The sequence below is a fragment of the Sesamum indicum genome, unplaced genomic scaffold (assembly GCF_000512975.1).
Source record: "Sesamum indicum cultivar Zhongzhi No. 13 unplaced genomic scaffold, S_indicum_v1.0 scaffold00204, whole genome shotgun sequence".
In the NCBI taxonomy this organism is placed as follows: domain Eukaryota; kingdom Viridiplantae; phylum Streptophyta; class Magnoliopsida; order Lamiales; family Pedaliaceae; genus Sesamum; species Sesamum indicum.
In genome coordinates, this window is record NW_011628098.1 from 83,015 (window position 1) to 96,626 (window position 13,612).

Genomic DNA, 13,612 nt, shown 5'->3' on the forward strand with positions numbered 1-13,612 from the left:
CGTTCATGTGTAACCCGATGAATTTCCTCTTTCTTTCGGTCGTGTCTTTTTTTAAGGAGACGTTGTAGCATCCTCTGGCTTCTGCTTGATCACAAGCGATCTCTCCTACTCCACCGGGAGTTGGAAACTTCATTTTCAAATGATATGTCGACACTATTGCCTTGAAAGTATTTAAACCAGGTCTACCCAAAATAACGTTGTAAGCAAAGAGAGTATCAACCATGAGAAACTTTACCATGAGGGTCTTCCTTTTTGGTTCGTCACCTATAGAGACCGGTAGCTCGATTGTTCCTAAAGAATCCACCTCACTTCCTTCGAAACCTACCAATGGCGCTTTTACAGGATTCAAATCTGCACTGTCCAAGCCTATCTTAACCAATACCTCCTTGAGGATGATATCCGCAGAGCTACCGTTGTCCACTAACACCTTGTGGACCGTGAAGTTTGCTATGTCCATCTTTATCACCATTGGGTCGTTATCATCTCCAATCTTTGCCTTTAGATCCTGAGCTCCGGACGTGATATCTAGGTCTGGTTCTATGCTCATGATCTGCCTATTTTCCAACGAATTGTTCTTTCTCTCCATTCTCTTTCTCGATCTCCTCGAATATCCATTAATTGAGCCACCAGCTATGGTGTGTATGATGCCTTTCACAGGTGCGTTCTCTCGGGTTTTCTGTCCTCCCATAGCCACATCTCCTGGTCGCCTCTCCTAGCTTCGCGACCTACTGCTACGATCTCCCTGGTGGTAGTTCTTTGATACCTGATTCTTGAAGTAGCCTTGGCGTACCAACCGCTCAATCTCATCCTTGAGTTGATAGCATTCTTCAGTATCATGTCCCCTTTCGCGATGGAAGCGACAATATTTACTCGAATATCTTTTGGCCGGGGTAAATCTTGTATGTTTCGGCCATTTGAGTACATCTTTCTTCTCGACCATTAGCAGTGCCTTGGCTCTTGTCATGTTGAGAGGTGTGTACTTGTGATATTTCTGCTGGTAATGAGGCTCTTTGTTTTGTTCGTGCTTTGGTCGCATGTCTTCATTCTTGCTGTAATGACCTCGATCTCTTCCTAGGTCATTGTCGGCCCTCCACTCACCATCTTTTATGGTGTTCATTTCCTCTTCGTCAATATACTTTTGAGCCAGATTCATAAGCTGCTCCACGTCAGATGGGGGGTCTCTTGCTAAAGCTGATGCGAATGCACCTTTCTTCAAGCCATGTATTAGGATGCTGACCATCATGTCAATTCTTAAATTCTGCACTTCAAGCGTCTTGTTGTTGAATCTTTCCATGAAACTTTTCAATGTCTCGTTATCTTGCTGCCTTATAGTGAATAAATGCATTGCCGATCGTTTTTTTTCCTCTTACTGGCGTGATGGAAGGTAAATTTCTGCACCAGTTGCTCATGAGACTTGATGCTTCCGGGTGGTAAATTAGTGAACCATTCTTGGGCTTTTCCTGTCAAAGTTAAAGTTCGGACTAATGATCTCCGTCAATATCTGGTTGCAGAAGGGTGAATTTCTGTGCTGAGATACTATCTCTCCTTGTTTTATGAGCTCATCTATTTGTTTTCCCAGTTTAGCGATCTATTTTGACACACTGTCGACCTCTGCGCGCGAGATGGCGGGTCCTCTTACTTGGCTCTTATCTCGGCTGCTCGAACCCACTTCTGATGGCGGACGTTTACTCATGTCTAGGTCTTTCCTATTGGTTCCAGATATTTTTTCCGGGTCCTTTTCTCCAAACAGTTTTCTTCTGGTTACTTCTCTTTCAATGGGCGTCGTTGTTCTACGCTCATAGGTCATGATCGCATTTCTTCCAGCCTCTTCCATCATTTACTGTAGTATGATCGGCTCAGTAGTCCCGATCGTTGTTTCCAAATCAAGGATATTCCTACCTGGATCTCCTTATTCTCAGGGTATTCCAAGAATTCGTTCCCACACACGGCGCCAACTGATCCGTCCAAGAAAAGTTATCACGAACTCGCCTTGCTACTGTAATCAGTCCCTCAAACAGACCTATAATCCTGAGAACACTAAAGCGGTTAGCTTGTCGGGTTTATCCCCGACGAAGACACTTCGACGCCCAAATGATCCAAAGTCATACCTGCCATCTCGTTTACTTGGGCAAAATGTACATTGATAGGATCCTGAGGTACTTTGTGCTGAACCATTAACGCCTCTAGCAACTCAGACATCAAAGCGTTATTAGCTTCAGAATTCCCAGTTTATCCAATCCACTGTCTTCTCCATTAGTTACTGCATAAGCTCTCCCTACACTACTCTATTTTCTTCGCAATTCATGTAGCTCCTTATACCAATCAGGAAATCTGTGAACCCTGAAGCAATTTTCCATGTTGTGTCCAGCTTTATTGCAGTGTTTGCAGAGGAGATTGCGTTTATCCATAGGTCCCTTATGTCGCATGAATTGTCGAGGTCCTATGTTAGGTACAGAATACCTTTGCTCGTATGCTTTCATGGCCGATCCTTCCCCTATATTAGAATATTCTGAATTCATCATCCTTTGTCTCTTAACCTATAGCACCATAGAATACGCTTTGTTGACGAGGGGAAGATGCTTTAGAACTAAAATCTGACTACGAATGTTATCGTAGGAGTCATTCAAACCCGTCAAAAATTGCATTAGTTGACTGGCATCGTTTTGTTCCACTTTGATTTTGTTGCATCCACAAATACAAAAGCGACATGAACACATAGCTGGTGGCGTGAGGCATAGCAATTCATCACAAAGTTGATTCAATTTGGTGTAGTAACCAGTTACACTCAAATTACCTTGCGAGATAGAACTAATTCCACATTGCAGCTTATAGAGCAGAGTACCATCACGCTCATCGTGCCTAGCTTCAAGCTCCAAGAGATCTATGGAAGAACTTGCATACAGGTATGAGTTTACCAAGTTCTTGGAGATGGTGTTCAGATTCCATGTCCGCACAATACAGTCTGTAATCCTCCACTGTCTGGGTTGAGGAGTCCCAATCGCAGGTTGTAAGCCTGTGCCGTTGATAAATGCTAACTTATCTTTGCCTTCTAAAGCCATCCTTACTGACCTACTCCAGGACAGCCAATTGTTTCCATTGATTAGGGCAGAAACCATCACCATGTGATCATTTCTAGCTCCAATTGCTACAGAAGAAACGCCAGATGTATCAGTTGATGAGCTCGCCATTCTCATCAAATGTGAGGCTCTGTAGAGTAAAATTGATCGTTCAAAAACTTCATATGTAGAGACCATCAAGATGATGACTCTGATACCATGATAAAATCAAGTATAAACCCCATAGGTGCAGAGTTACAAAGCAAGAAATGTGGAGGACTAAAAATCTGATTCATTCATTCAACAAGAACTGATACAGTCTCAGCTTAAATACAGATATAAAGACGGTGAAGAAAAAACTGTGCAACTAATTAAAAAGCAGAATAACAAATCAGACTCCAGCTTAGCTGCCACCAAAGCTATCAGTTCCAACTAATGAAAGTGTAAAGCATAACTAATAAAAAAGTAACCAAGAGAAAAACACGACTTCCTTATTGCAAAACTAGAGTAGCAGAAACAGAGCTAGAAGAATACGAAGTTGCAGTCTGTGAAGAAGATGGAGCTTGAGCTGAATTCAACACATATTAATTATTTTAATAAAGAATATTAACCTATGAATTCCCAATAAATTAGGTTAGAATATTTTTTGGCCCATAATTTAATAATAACAATTATTAATCCTAACAAAAGAAATTGAAAAAAAAGACAAAAATGGTCATATTTTAAATTATTCAATATAATATAAATAATAAAATAATTTTTAAATTATAAATATAAATCTTTATATTAAATATAAATTGTTTTTAAAATTTAGATTATTAATAAATTTTTACCACAAATTATTATAATTCAATTTAAATACAAATTTAGAGGGTTTTATTACTAAATTGAATTATTGTAGTTGAGCTCTGAGCTCTTGTTTTTTAATGTAGTTTGAAATTACTTTAATAAACTCAGACCAAAATTGCAATAAATAAATATAATTAAAATTAAAATTTAAAATAAACTTGTGTAAATACTATCTAGAATATTATCATTGCTGGGGCCATAAACTTATGTTCATGATTTCATCATAGCTTAGGGACAGAGAGAAAGTAAATATAGAATTAGTAAATATATTACCGTGCAAATGTAAGAAATAATTAATAGAGAAAGATATTAATAAAAAAATACAGAAAATAATATCCATTTAAATTAAAATAGTACAATAAATACAATCCTAAAATATGTAAGGCAACAAAAATCCCATCTCATTACAAAATCAGTGAAATTGACTTCACTGGAACAAACTCTCATTACAAAATATTTTACCCATCAATATATAGATGGGCCTTGTGATTTCTTCTTGGGCCTCCTTCTCATTGGATCTTTTTCTCCATAGGCTTGCTTAAAAAAATAAAAAATAAAAATCTCATCAAATTTCCTATACTCCTCTCTTTACATTTAAAAAAGAATCCTAATCAAAAGTCGGGGGAGTACATATGGAGGGAGATAGCAAGCCTTATTATTCTAAGGCAAATAAAAAGAGGGTGAGAGAAGATAATATTTCAACCATAATCATAAACATACAAGAGGTCATGTGCTTCGTGATCATCCATCCATACATTTCATAGTATACATCTCATGTAATACAACAATCCATGATATTCAATATCACAAATATAAATTATACGAAACAGGTTTCTAATTTGCAATTAAAGGATGACTGAAAATGTGTGCTTCCAATACACATAATAAATCTAATTAATGAAATTTTAATTTTTAGAAAAGTCTAATTTTATCCAAAAACTAAAAAACAACATAATTAATAATGAAGAAAAATTCACGAAAATTAAATTTTCAAGAAAGGTGAAAAACGGGCCGGCCGTCGGCCATCGATCCTGCAGCGCGCACTGTCGTTGCTGCCTGCGCTGGCCCCTCTACCAGCATATATCTTGTATTGATAATTAAGATATTTTTAAATACATTCTATTGTCTACAAGGCATATTTCTCTTTATTCCAAATGGCAAAAATTGCACTTTTCAAAATTACAATTTCCATATAAATTAATTAAATAATTTAGTATTTTCATTATAAAGATGTGTTAATTTTCAAAATTTATATTCTTTACTTTACACTTATAACATAGCAACTAATTTTTATTAATATTAATTAAATAATTAAATAATTAAATTATTAAATTATTAATTTTTATATACAAATTCAATACAAAATTAGTAAATAACTAAATAATTTAAATTCAAAAACTAGTGTAAGTAATAAAAATACATACAGGTTCTTGTTATACTGCTTTGACTCCCCTTAGTAATAAAAATTTAGTTATAAATAAAAATAAAAAATTAATCTTTTAATAATAAATTTAAATTATTTATACTTGATAATTTTATTAATTTATTATTAAAGTTAATATTCTCATTTTTGAGTAAATTAAATACATATTCAATAAGAAGATTAATAAAATAATTTTAGATTTAGTAAAAATGATATAGAAATATATGAGGCCGTATTGCTCATTCCCATAAATTTACTTTGACACTCCTATTTTTTGATAATAAAAATAATTTATGCAAGTGTGATAATCTAATTTTAGTTTAGTATTTCAATTAAGACATGTAATTTTATATGCCGATTTAGTAAAAAATACTTGGATCATATTATTCATTCTTGTAAATATTACTTTCATACTCCTTTCTACCTTTTCGTAATAAAAATTTAGCTATAAATATAAATAAAAAATTAATCTTTTAATATTAAAAATAGATTATTTTCAATTAATTTATAAGTGGTAACTATTAATATCAATTAAATATGTAATTTAATACAAAAATTCTATAAAAAAAATTAATAAGCTAAAACACGATCAAATCGGTGAAAGCCGGCCAATCCAATCAAAAAGCCAAGTTATGTTAAAAAAAAAAAAAAAAAAAGAGGAGAGAGAGAGAGAGAGAGAGAGAAATGATGATGAACAACCGATCAAGCTGGTGGCCAATAGCGGAATTGCGGCATCAAGTGGGTTGAGAGTGAAGAAGAAGGAAAGAAAATTGTTGGTGGTGGTGGTGGATTAAAGGAAAAAGGTGGTGGAGGGTGGGAGGCGGGGAAAAAGAGGGAAAGAAGAGGTCGAATTTTCAGCTATCTCAACCAATTTGTGATTTCTTTACCTTGGAACTGTGTGCCGTTACCGGATATTAGTACCCTGGGTACTCCGAATCTGCAAATGATATTTCTCCAAATAAAATTGATCATCTCCTTTCCGGATATTCTAGCTACTGCTTCTGTCTCCACCCGCTTGGAGAAATACTCGACTGCAACTACGATAAACTTCCTCTGGGCTTTTTCTGGAGGAAAAAAGGTCATAATATATCAATGCCTCATTGGTCGAAAGGGCACGTGATATGTACTGGCTTCATTGGTGTAGCCGGGGTATGTATCAGAGAGGCGAATTTTTGACAATTCTCACATTTTCGCACCAACTCCTTTGCATCCTTCGTGATGGTTGGCCAGAAATAACCTTGTCTTGCGACCTTTTGCACCAACGACCTTGCTCCTGAATGGTTATCACAGTTACCTTCATGGATCTCTCTCATCACATATTTTTCTTGTTCATGGTTCAAGCATTTTAGCAACGGTTCTTCCACAGATCTCTTGTATAAGTCCGACCCGATCATGGTGAACCTTGTGGCCCTAAATTTTAAACTCCTCGCCTGCATAGGATCGTCTGGTAAGATTCCCTCCTTGAGGTAGAGCATTATTTCCTCCTTCCACGTGCATGGTTGGTCGACAATTTCTACCACCATAGTTTCTGAGATCGCTGGACGATCCTTCACCATAGCAGTGATTGTGTGACTCTTAATCCCTGACAGCAAAGCTCCGAATTTTGAGAGGGAGTCTACTCTATCATTTTCACATCTGGGAATCGGCTGGACCGAGCACTTATCGAATTGCTCGATCAAAGACTTCGCTTTTCTATGGTACATCGTCATGGATCGCTCCTTTGTCTCGTACGTCCCTTCAATTTGCATAGCTACCAGTTGAGAATCGGTATATACCTCCAAGGTTCTTGCTCCAGCCGCGTGGGCCAACTCCAATCCCAAAATCAGTGCTTCGTATTCTGCTTTGTTATTGGTCGCAGGAAAGAATAACCTTGTTGTGACCTCTATCTCTATCCCTTTAGGCCTTTGTATCAAGACTCCTGCCCCTCCATTACTGGCGTTCGACGACCCATCAACATGCAGCATCCAAGTTTTGGTTTCAAGAATGGACTCACCTGACAACTCCATTACGAAATCAGCCAGAACTTGGGCCTTCTATGAAGTTCTTGCGTGGTAATCAATGTCATGTTCGCCAAGCTCTATTACCCACATCACCAACATCCCTGAAGCTTTGGGTTGCGACTGGATGCTTCTTAGTGGTTGGTTTGTTAATACCAAGATCTTGTGAGACTGGAAATACGGTCGTAATCTACGAGCTGTGACTACTAAGGCTAGAACAAACTTTTCGACAACACTGTATCTTAACTCTGCTCCTTGTAGCATTTTGCTGACCGTCATAAATCGGATTCTGGATTTTATTCTCTTCCCTTACCAGCACTGAACTTACTGCATTCTCGAATACAGCTGGGTATAAGTATAAAATGTCTCCTACTCTAGGATTTGCCATGAGTGGGGGCGATCTCAGATAGTCTTTAAGTTCATTGAATGCATGTCCGCATTCCTCCGTCCACTTGAAATCTTTTGATTTTCTTAGAACTTTAAAGAAATGTAAATTCCTATATGCAAATCTAGAAATAAATCTATTAAGTGATGCGATCTTACCAGTTAACTTTTGGACGTCCTTTATTGAGGTTAGGGACTTCAGTTGGAGGATCGCTTCTATCTTTTCCGGATTAGCTTCTATTCCTCGACTACTCACCACCCAAGAATTTTCCTCCGCCTATTCTAAATTCATTTAGTCGGGTTGAGCTTCATCCCGTATGCTCTCATAATGGCGAAAGTTGCCTCCAGGTGTTGCAAATGGCTTTCCAGTCTCTAACTTTTGACTAACATGTCATCGACGTAGACCTCCATCGTCGTTCCTATCCAATATTTAAACATTCTGTTCACGAGCCTTTGGTACGTGGCACCTGCATTTTTCAAGCCAAAAGGCATTATGTTATAATAAAATATACCTTGCTCGGTCACAAAAGAGGTTTTGCTGCGATCTTCTTTCGCCATGAAAATATGATGGTACCCTTGGTAGGCATCTATCATTGAGAACAACTCATATCCCGCTGTCGCATCCACTAATTGATCTATCCTCAGAAGTGGGTAAGGATCCTTGGAGCACGCCCTGTTCAAGTCCGTAAAATCGGTGCACATCCTCCATTTTCTGGATGCCTTTGGCACAACTATGACATTCGAAAGCCAGTCAATATATTGGACTTCCGAAATATATCCTGCCTTCAGCAATTTATCGACCTCCTCTTGAATGATGCGATTTTTTCTACCCCGAATGTTCTTTTTCTTTGCTGGACTGGTCGCATAGTTGGATCAACATTTGAATCGGTGCACAATAACTTCTAGATCGATCCCTTTGAAATCTGAAGGGCTCCATGCAAACATATCGGCGTTATCCCGAAAGAATGTGATCATCAACGTCTCCAGTCTTTTCTCCATCCTTGACCCGATCTTGGTGGTTTTTGTTGGGTCGCCTTGTACCAACTCGATCTCTCTGTGCTCGTTTATCAGCTCTATTCTATCTTCTCGCTCGTTCATGTGTGACCCAATGAATTTAGTATTTTTATTATTTTTTAATTTTTTGAGCAAGCCTATGGAGAAGAAGGTCCAATGAGAAGGAGGCCCACGAAGAAATTACAAGGCCCATCTATATGTTGATGGGTAAAATATTTTGTAATGAGAGTTTGTTCCAGTGAGGTCAATTTCACTGATACAACACCTACTCTTCCCATCGGCGGTTTTCCATGGGAGTTTTGGGCCTCCCTCCCTCGCGGCATACACTATACTAATATCTAGCTTCACAAATTTTCTGACGGGGGAGATCTCTTTACTTTCTTGCTTTGCGTTTTAGTTGTAGGGTGTGGGAGTTAGTGATACTGTTAAACCAATTTTCTATGCCCTTTTTGAGAAAATAACTAACTTATTAGTCAATTTTTCAAAATTTATATTAATTATTTTATTCACAAGAACGATTATTGACACCACGATCCATCTATACTAATATATATATATATATATTATGCATATGTATTTTATGCATATGTATAATATATGTTACGATTAAAGAATTAATCAATGGGGAAAGCTTTTTTTTATGAATGGTACATTGGCCTATTTATAAATTTAAATTTTAGGATGAACCAATTGAATATAAGGCAAGACTGAAGAGACGCCAAAGAATAATTAGGAAACGAATTGACGAAATCAAGGAAATTATTTCTAACATTCTCATACTTCTTATATAATCATGTTAAACATTTTGCATGGAAAATTTGCTATGCTATCAGCGAGTTGTTGGTTATTATCTTTATTTTCAGGAATGCTCCTTCAAAGAGGAAGAGGGAGGAACTCCTCTAATCAAAGAGGAGGTTCGAGCAGGAGGCAACGTGCCATGGTAATAGAGCATTAATAAGAGAAAATATATCCAGAATTGAGAAATATAATAACATTTTTAAGGAAGAGAATGAACTCTTCAAACAATTTCTTAAATTTAAAAAGTAAGAAAAAAGTAACAACTGGTGAATCTTTTAATTTAGTGAGCACAACGAGGTGATTATACTCCTTGAGATGATGATTTGAGATGGAAAAATGATCCATGGTATTTGATGAAGAGATATTTGTTGCATCTTTTACAGTAGGGGTATAAATCAAGGGCACATTATGAATGTATTCTTAAGAGAGTGTTGAATCAATTACACATGCTCCAATAATAGAAAGGAGTTCAATTATTCAAAAGCAATAATTAAAAATTTTATCTGCTATTAAATAGGGAATTAATCCATTAGGTGAAAAAGAATATTTACACCCAGAATTGAAATACTATAAAATTGTTATAAACTTAGAGAAATTCTAAGTTTATTGGCCTATCACTCTTAATAGAATATAAAGAAATAATATATGTATTTTTCCAACAAACTTTCTTATTCACTCCAAAATCTCTTTACAAATGAAATACATGGTGGTATTTATAGACCACCAAAATTGTGGTTACAAAAAACATCATAACTATTTTAATTACAAATTATAATGGGAGATACAAAAGGGTGTATAACATAATAGGTATTAAAAGAGAATATGAAGAGGTGTATGCATTCATATATACATATTATATATAATACTCCCCCTTGAATGCATACCTCTTTATCATATACATTCTGCCTCGTTAAAAACCTTGCCTGGAAAAACCTAATGGGATAAAAATCAAGGCTAAGGAAAAGAGTACAGTTGTATAATCTCCCCCTCAATTGAAGCAGATATCTTTCAGGTGTCGCATGCCAATATTATGTACGAGTTGTTTGAACACCTTTGTTGGTAATGCCTTCGTAAACAAATCTGCTAAGTTCTGACTTGATGAAATTTGTTGAACATCAACTTTGCCTTCCACTTGAAGCTCATGAGCGGAGAAAAATTTTGGTAATATGTGCTTGGTTCTGTCGCCTTTAATATAACCATCCTTAATTTGGGCGATGCATGCCGCATTGTCTTCATATATTACTGTGGGACTTTTCTCAATTGATTCCAGTCCACATGATTCATGCACATAATGTATTAGTGATCTAAGCCATACACATTCACACCCAGCCTCGTATAATGCAATTAATTCTGCACGATTTGATGAGGTGGCTACCAAAGTCTGTTTGGTTGAACGCCATAAAATAGCAGTTCCACCATACATGAATACATATATAGATTGAGATATAGCTTTATGTGGATCAGATAAATACCCCGCATCTGAATAACCAACTAATTTGGTTGTTCTGGCATCATCATGCCTTGCAAAATATAGTCCCATGTCACTTGTTCCACGTAAATAACGTAGAACGTGTTTAACACCATTCCAGTGTCTCTTTGTTGGTGTTGAACTATATCTTGCTAGTAGATTAACTGAAAATGCTATATCTGGTCCCATTCCGTGTTTCTTTGTTGGTGTTGAACTATATTTTGCCTAGTAAATTAACTGAAAATGCTATATCTGTTCGGGTATTATTAGCAAGATACATCAATGCACCAATTGCACTGAGATATGGTACTTTTGGACCCAAAATCTCATCGTTATGTGCTGGAGGACGGAAAGGATCTTTATTAACATCTAGCGATCGAACTACCATAGGTGTACTCAATGGGAGAGCTTTGTCCATATGAAAACGCTTAAGGACTTTTTCTATATAGTTCGATTGATGAATGAAAATTCCACCCTATAGTTCGATTGATGAATGAAAATTCCACCCTTAGTATGTTCGAACTGCAGGCCGAGACAATACTTTGTAATGCCTAAATCTTTCATCTCAAACTCACTTTTTAAGTAATCAGCTGCTTATCGAATCTCTTCAGGAGATCCAATAATATTTAAATCATCAACATACACAGCTATGATTACAAATCCCAACTCTGTCCTCTTTATGAATAAACATGGACTTATTTGATTATGGCAAAATCCTTTCTTTATTAAGTACTCACTAAGACGATTGTACCACATACGTCCTGATTGTTTAAGTCCGTACAAGGACCTTTTCAATTTGATGGAGTACATATGACGAGACTTTGACTGTAATGCTTCAGGCAATTTTAATCCTTCAGGGATTCTCATATAGATATCTGTATCCAATGACCCATACAGATATGCAGTTACCACATCCATGAGCTGCATTTGTAGTTGTTCAATTACTGATAAACTGATTAAAAATCTAAGTGTGGTAGCATCCACTACAGGTGAATATGTTTCAGTAAAATCAATTTCGGGCTTTTGAGTAAAGCCTTGGGCCACGAGTCTAGCTTTGTACCTTACAACTTCATTTCGTTCATTTCTCTTGCGTATAAACACCCACTTATAGCCAACAGGTTTGACATCTTTTGGTGTTGGAATTATTGGTCCAAATACTTCTCGCTTATTTAGCGAGTCTAGCTCATCTTGTATGGCCTTTTTCCAACTTTTCCAATCATTTCGATGTCTACATTCCTCCATAGTTTGAGGATCATTTTCATCTTCATCCATGATTTGGACGGCTATAGAATAGGCAAAAATATCATTCATTTCAATTTCTTTTCGATACCAACCTAAACTGTTATGAGCATAATTAATAGACATCTCGTAACTGTCCTCGAGATCTTGCTCATTACTTTTAGAGTCATCAGATAAAACCGCTTCAGGGATTTTATCCTTAGACACTAGTGGTCACATTAGCATTGTGATTAATTGAGACGATATATTCCTTTCTCTTTTGAGGATTTGCATCTTTAGAGCCAAGTGGTCTACCACGCTTCCGGCGTACGTGTGACTCAGATGCGTTTAATTTATTTAGAATCGCTTCAGGGACTTCTAAACGAGCTGGAACATTTTCAGCCGGAATATATGATTTTGTGACCTTTTTGGTTTCCATCAATGCTTCTGGTAGCCTATTTACAACACTTTGCAAATGTATGATCCGTTGAACTTCAAGTTCACTATTATTTGTCTGTGGATCCATAAAAGATATAGATGTTGCATTCCATGCAATATCTTTCTTTTTAATCTCCTTATCTACTCCCCCTAATGCTGGGAATACTGTCTCATTAAATTGACAATCCAAGTACCTAGCAGTGAATTGATCACCGGTCATTGATTCAAGGTACTTAATAATTGAGGGAGACTCAAAACCAACGTAAATTCCCAGTCTCCGTTGTGGCCCCATTTTAGTTCGTTGAGGAGGGGGTATCGGGACATACACCGCACAACCAAACACCTTTAAATGAGATATATTTGGTTCTCTTCTGGAGACCAATTGTAATGGAGAAAATTTATAGTAAACGGTAGGTCTAAGACAAATTAGAGCCGCTGCATGTAAAATTGCATGCCCCCATGCCGATGAAGGCAATTTTGACCTCATCAATAAAGGTCTAGCTATTAATTGTAACCGCTTAATTAACGACACTGCCAGGCCGTTTTGAGTATGTACATGAGCAACTGGATGCTCTACAACTATCCCAATTGATTGACAATAATCATTGAAGGATTTAGAAGTAAATTCTCCCGCATTATCTAACCTTATCCTTTTAATAGGATAATCAGGAAAATGAGCCCTCAATTTAATAATTTGGGCTAACAGTCTTGGCAAAAGGAACATTTCGTGTTGACAACAAGCTTACATGTGACCAACATGTTGATGCATCAATCAACACCATAAAGTATTTAAATGGCCCACATGACGGTGTTATTAGCCCGCATATGTCTCCTTGAATTTGTTCAAGAAACATAGGAGATTCTACATTCACTTTTGTCATAGATGGCTTTGTAATTAATTTTCCAAGAGAACAAGCCGAACATATAAAATCACTTTTAACAAGGAACTTTAGGTCCTTTAATGGGT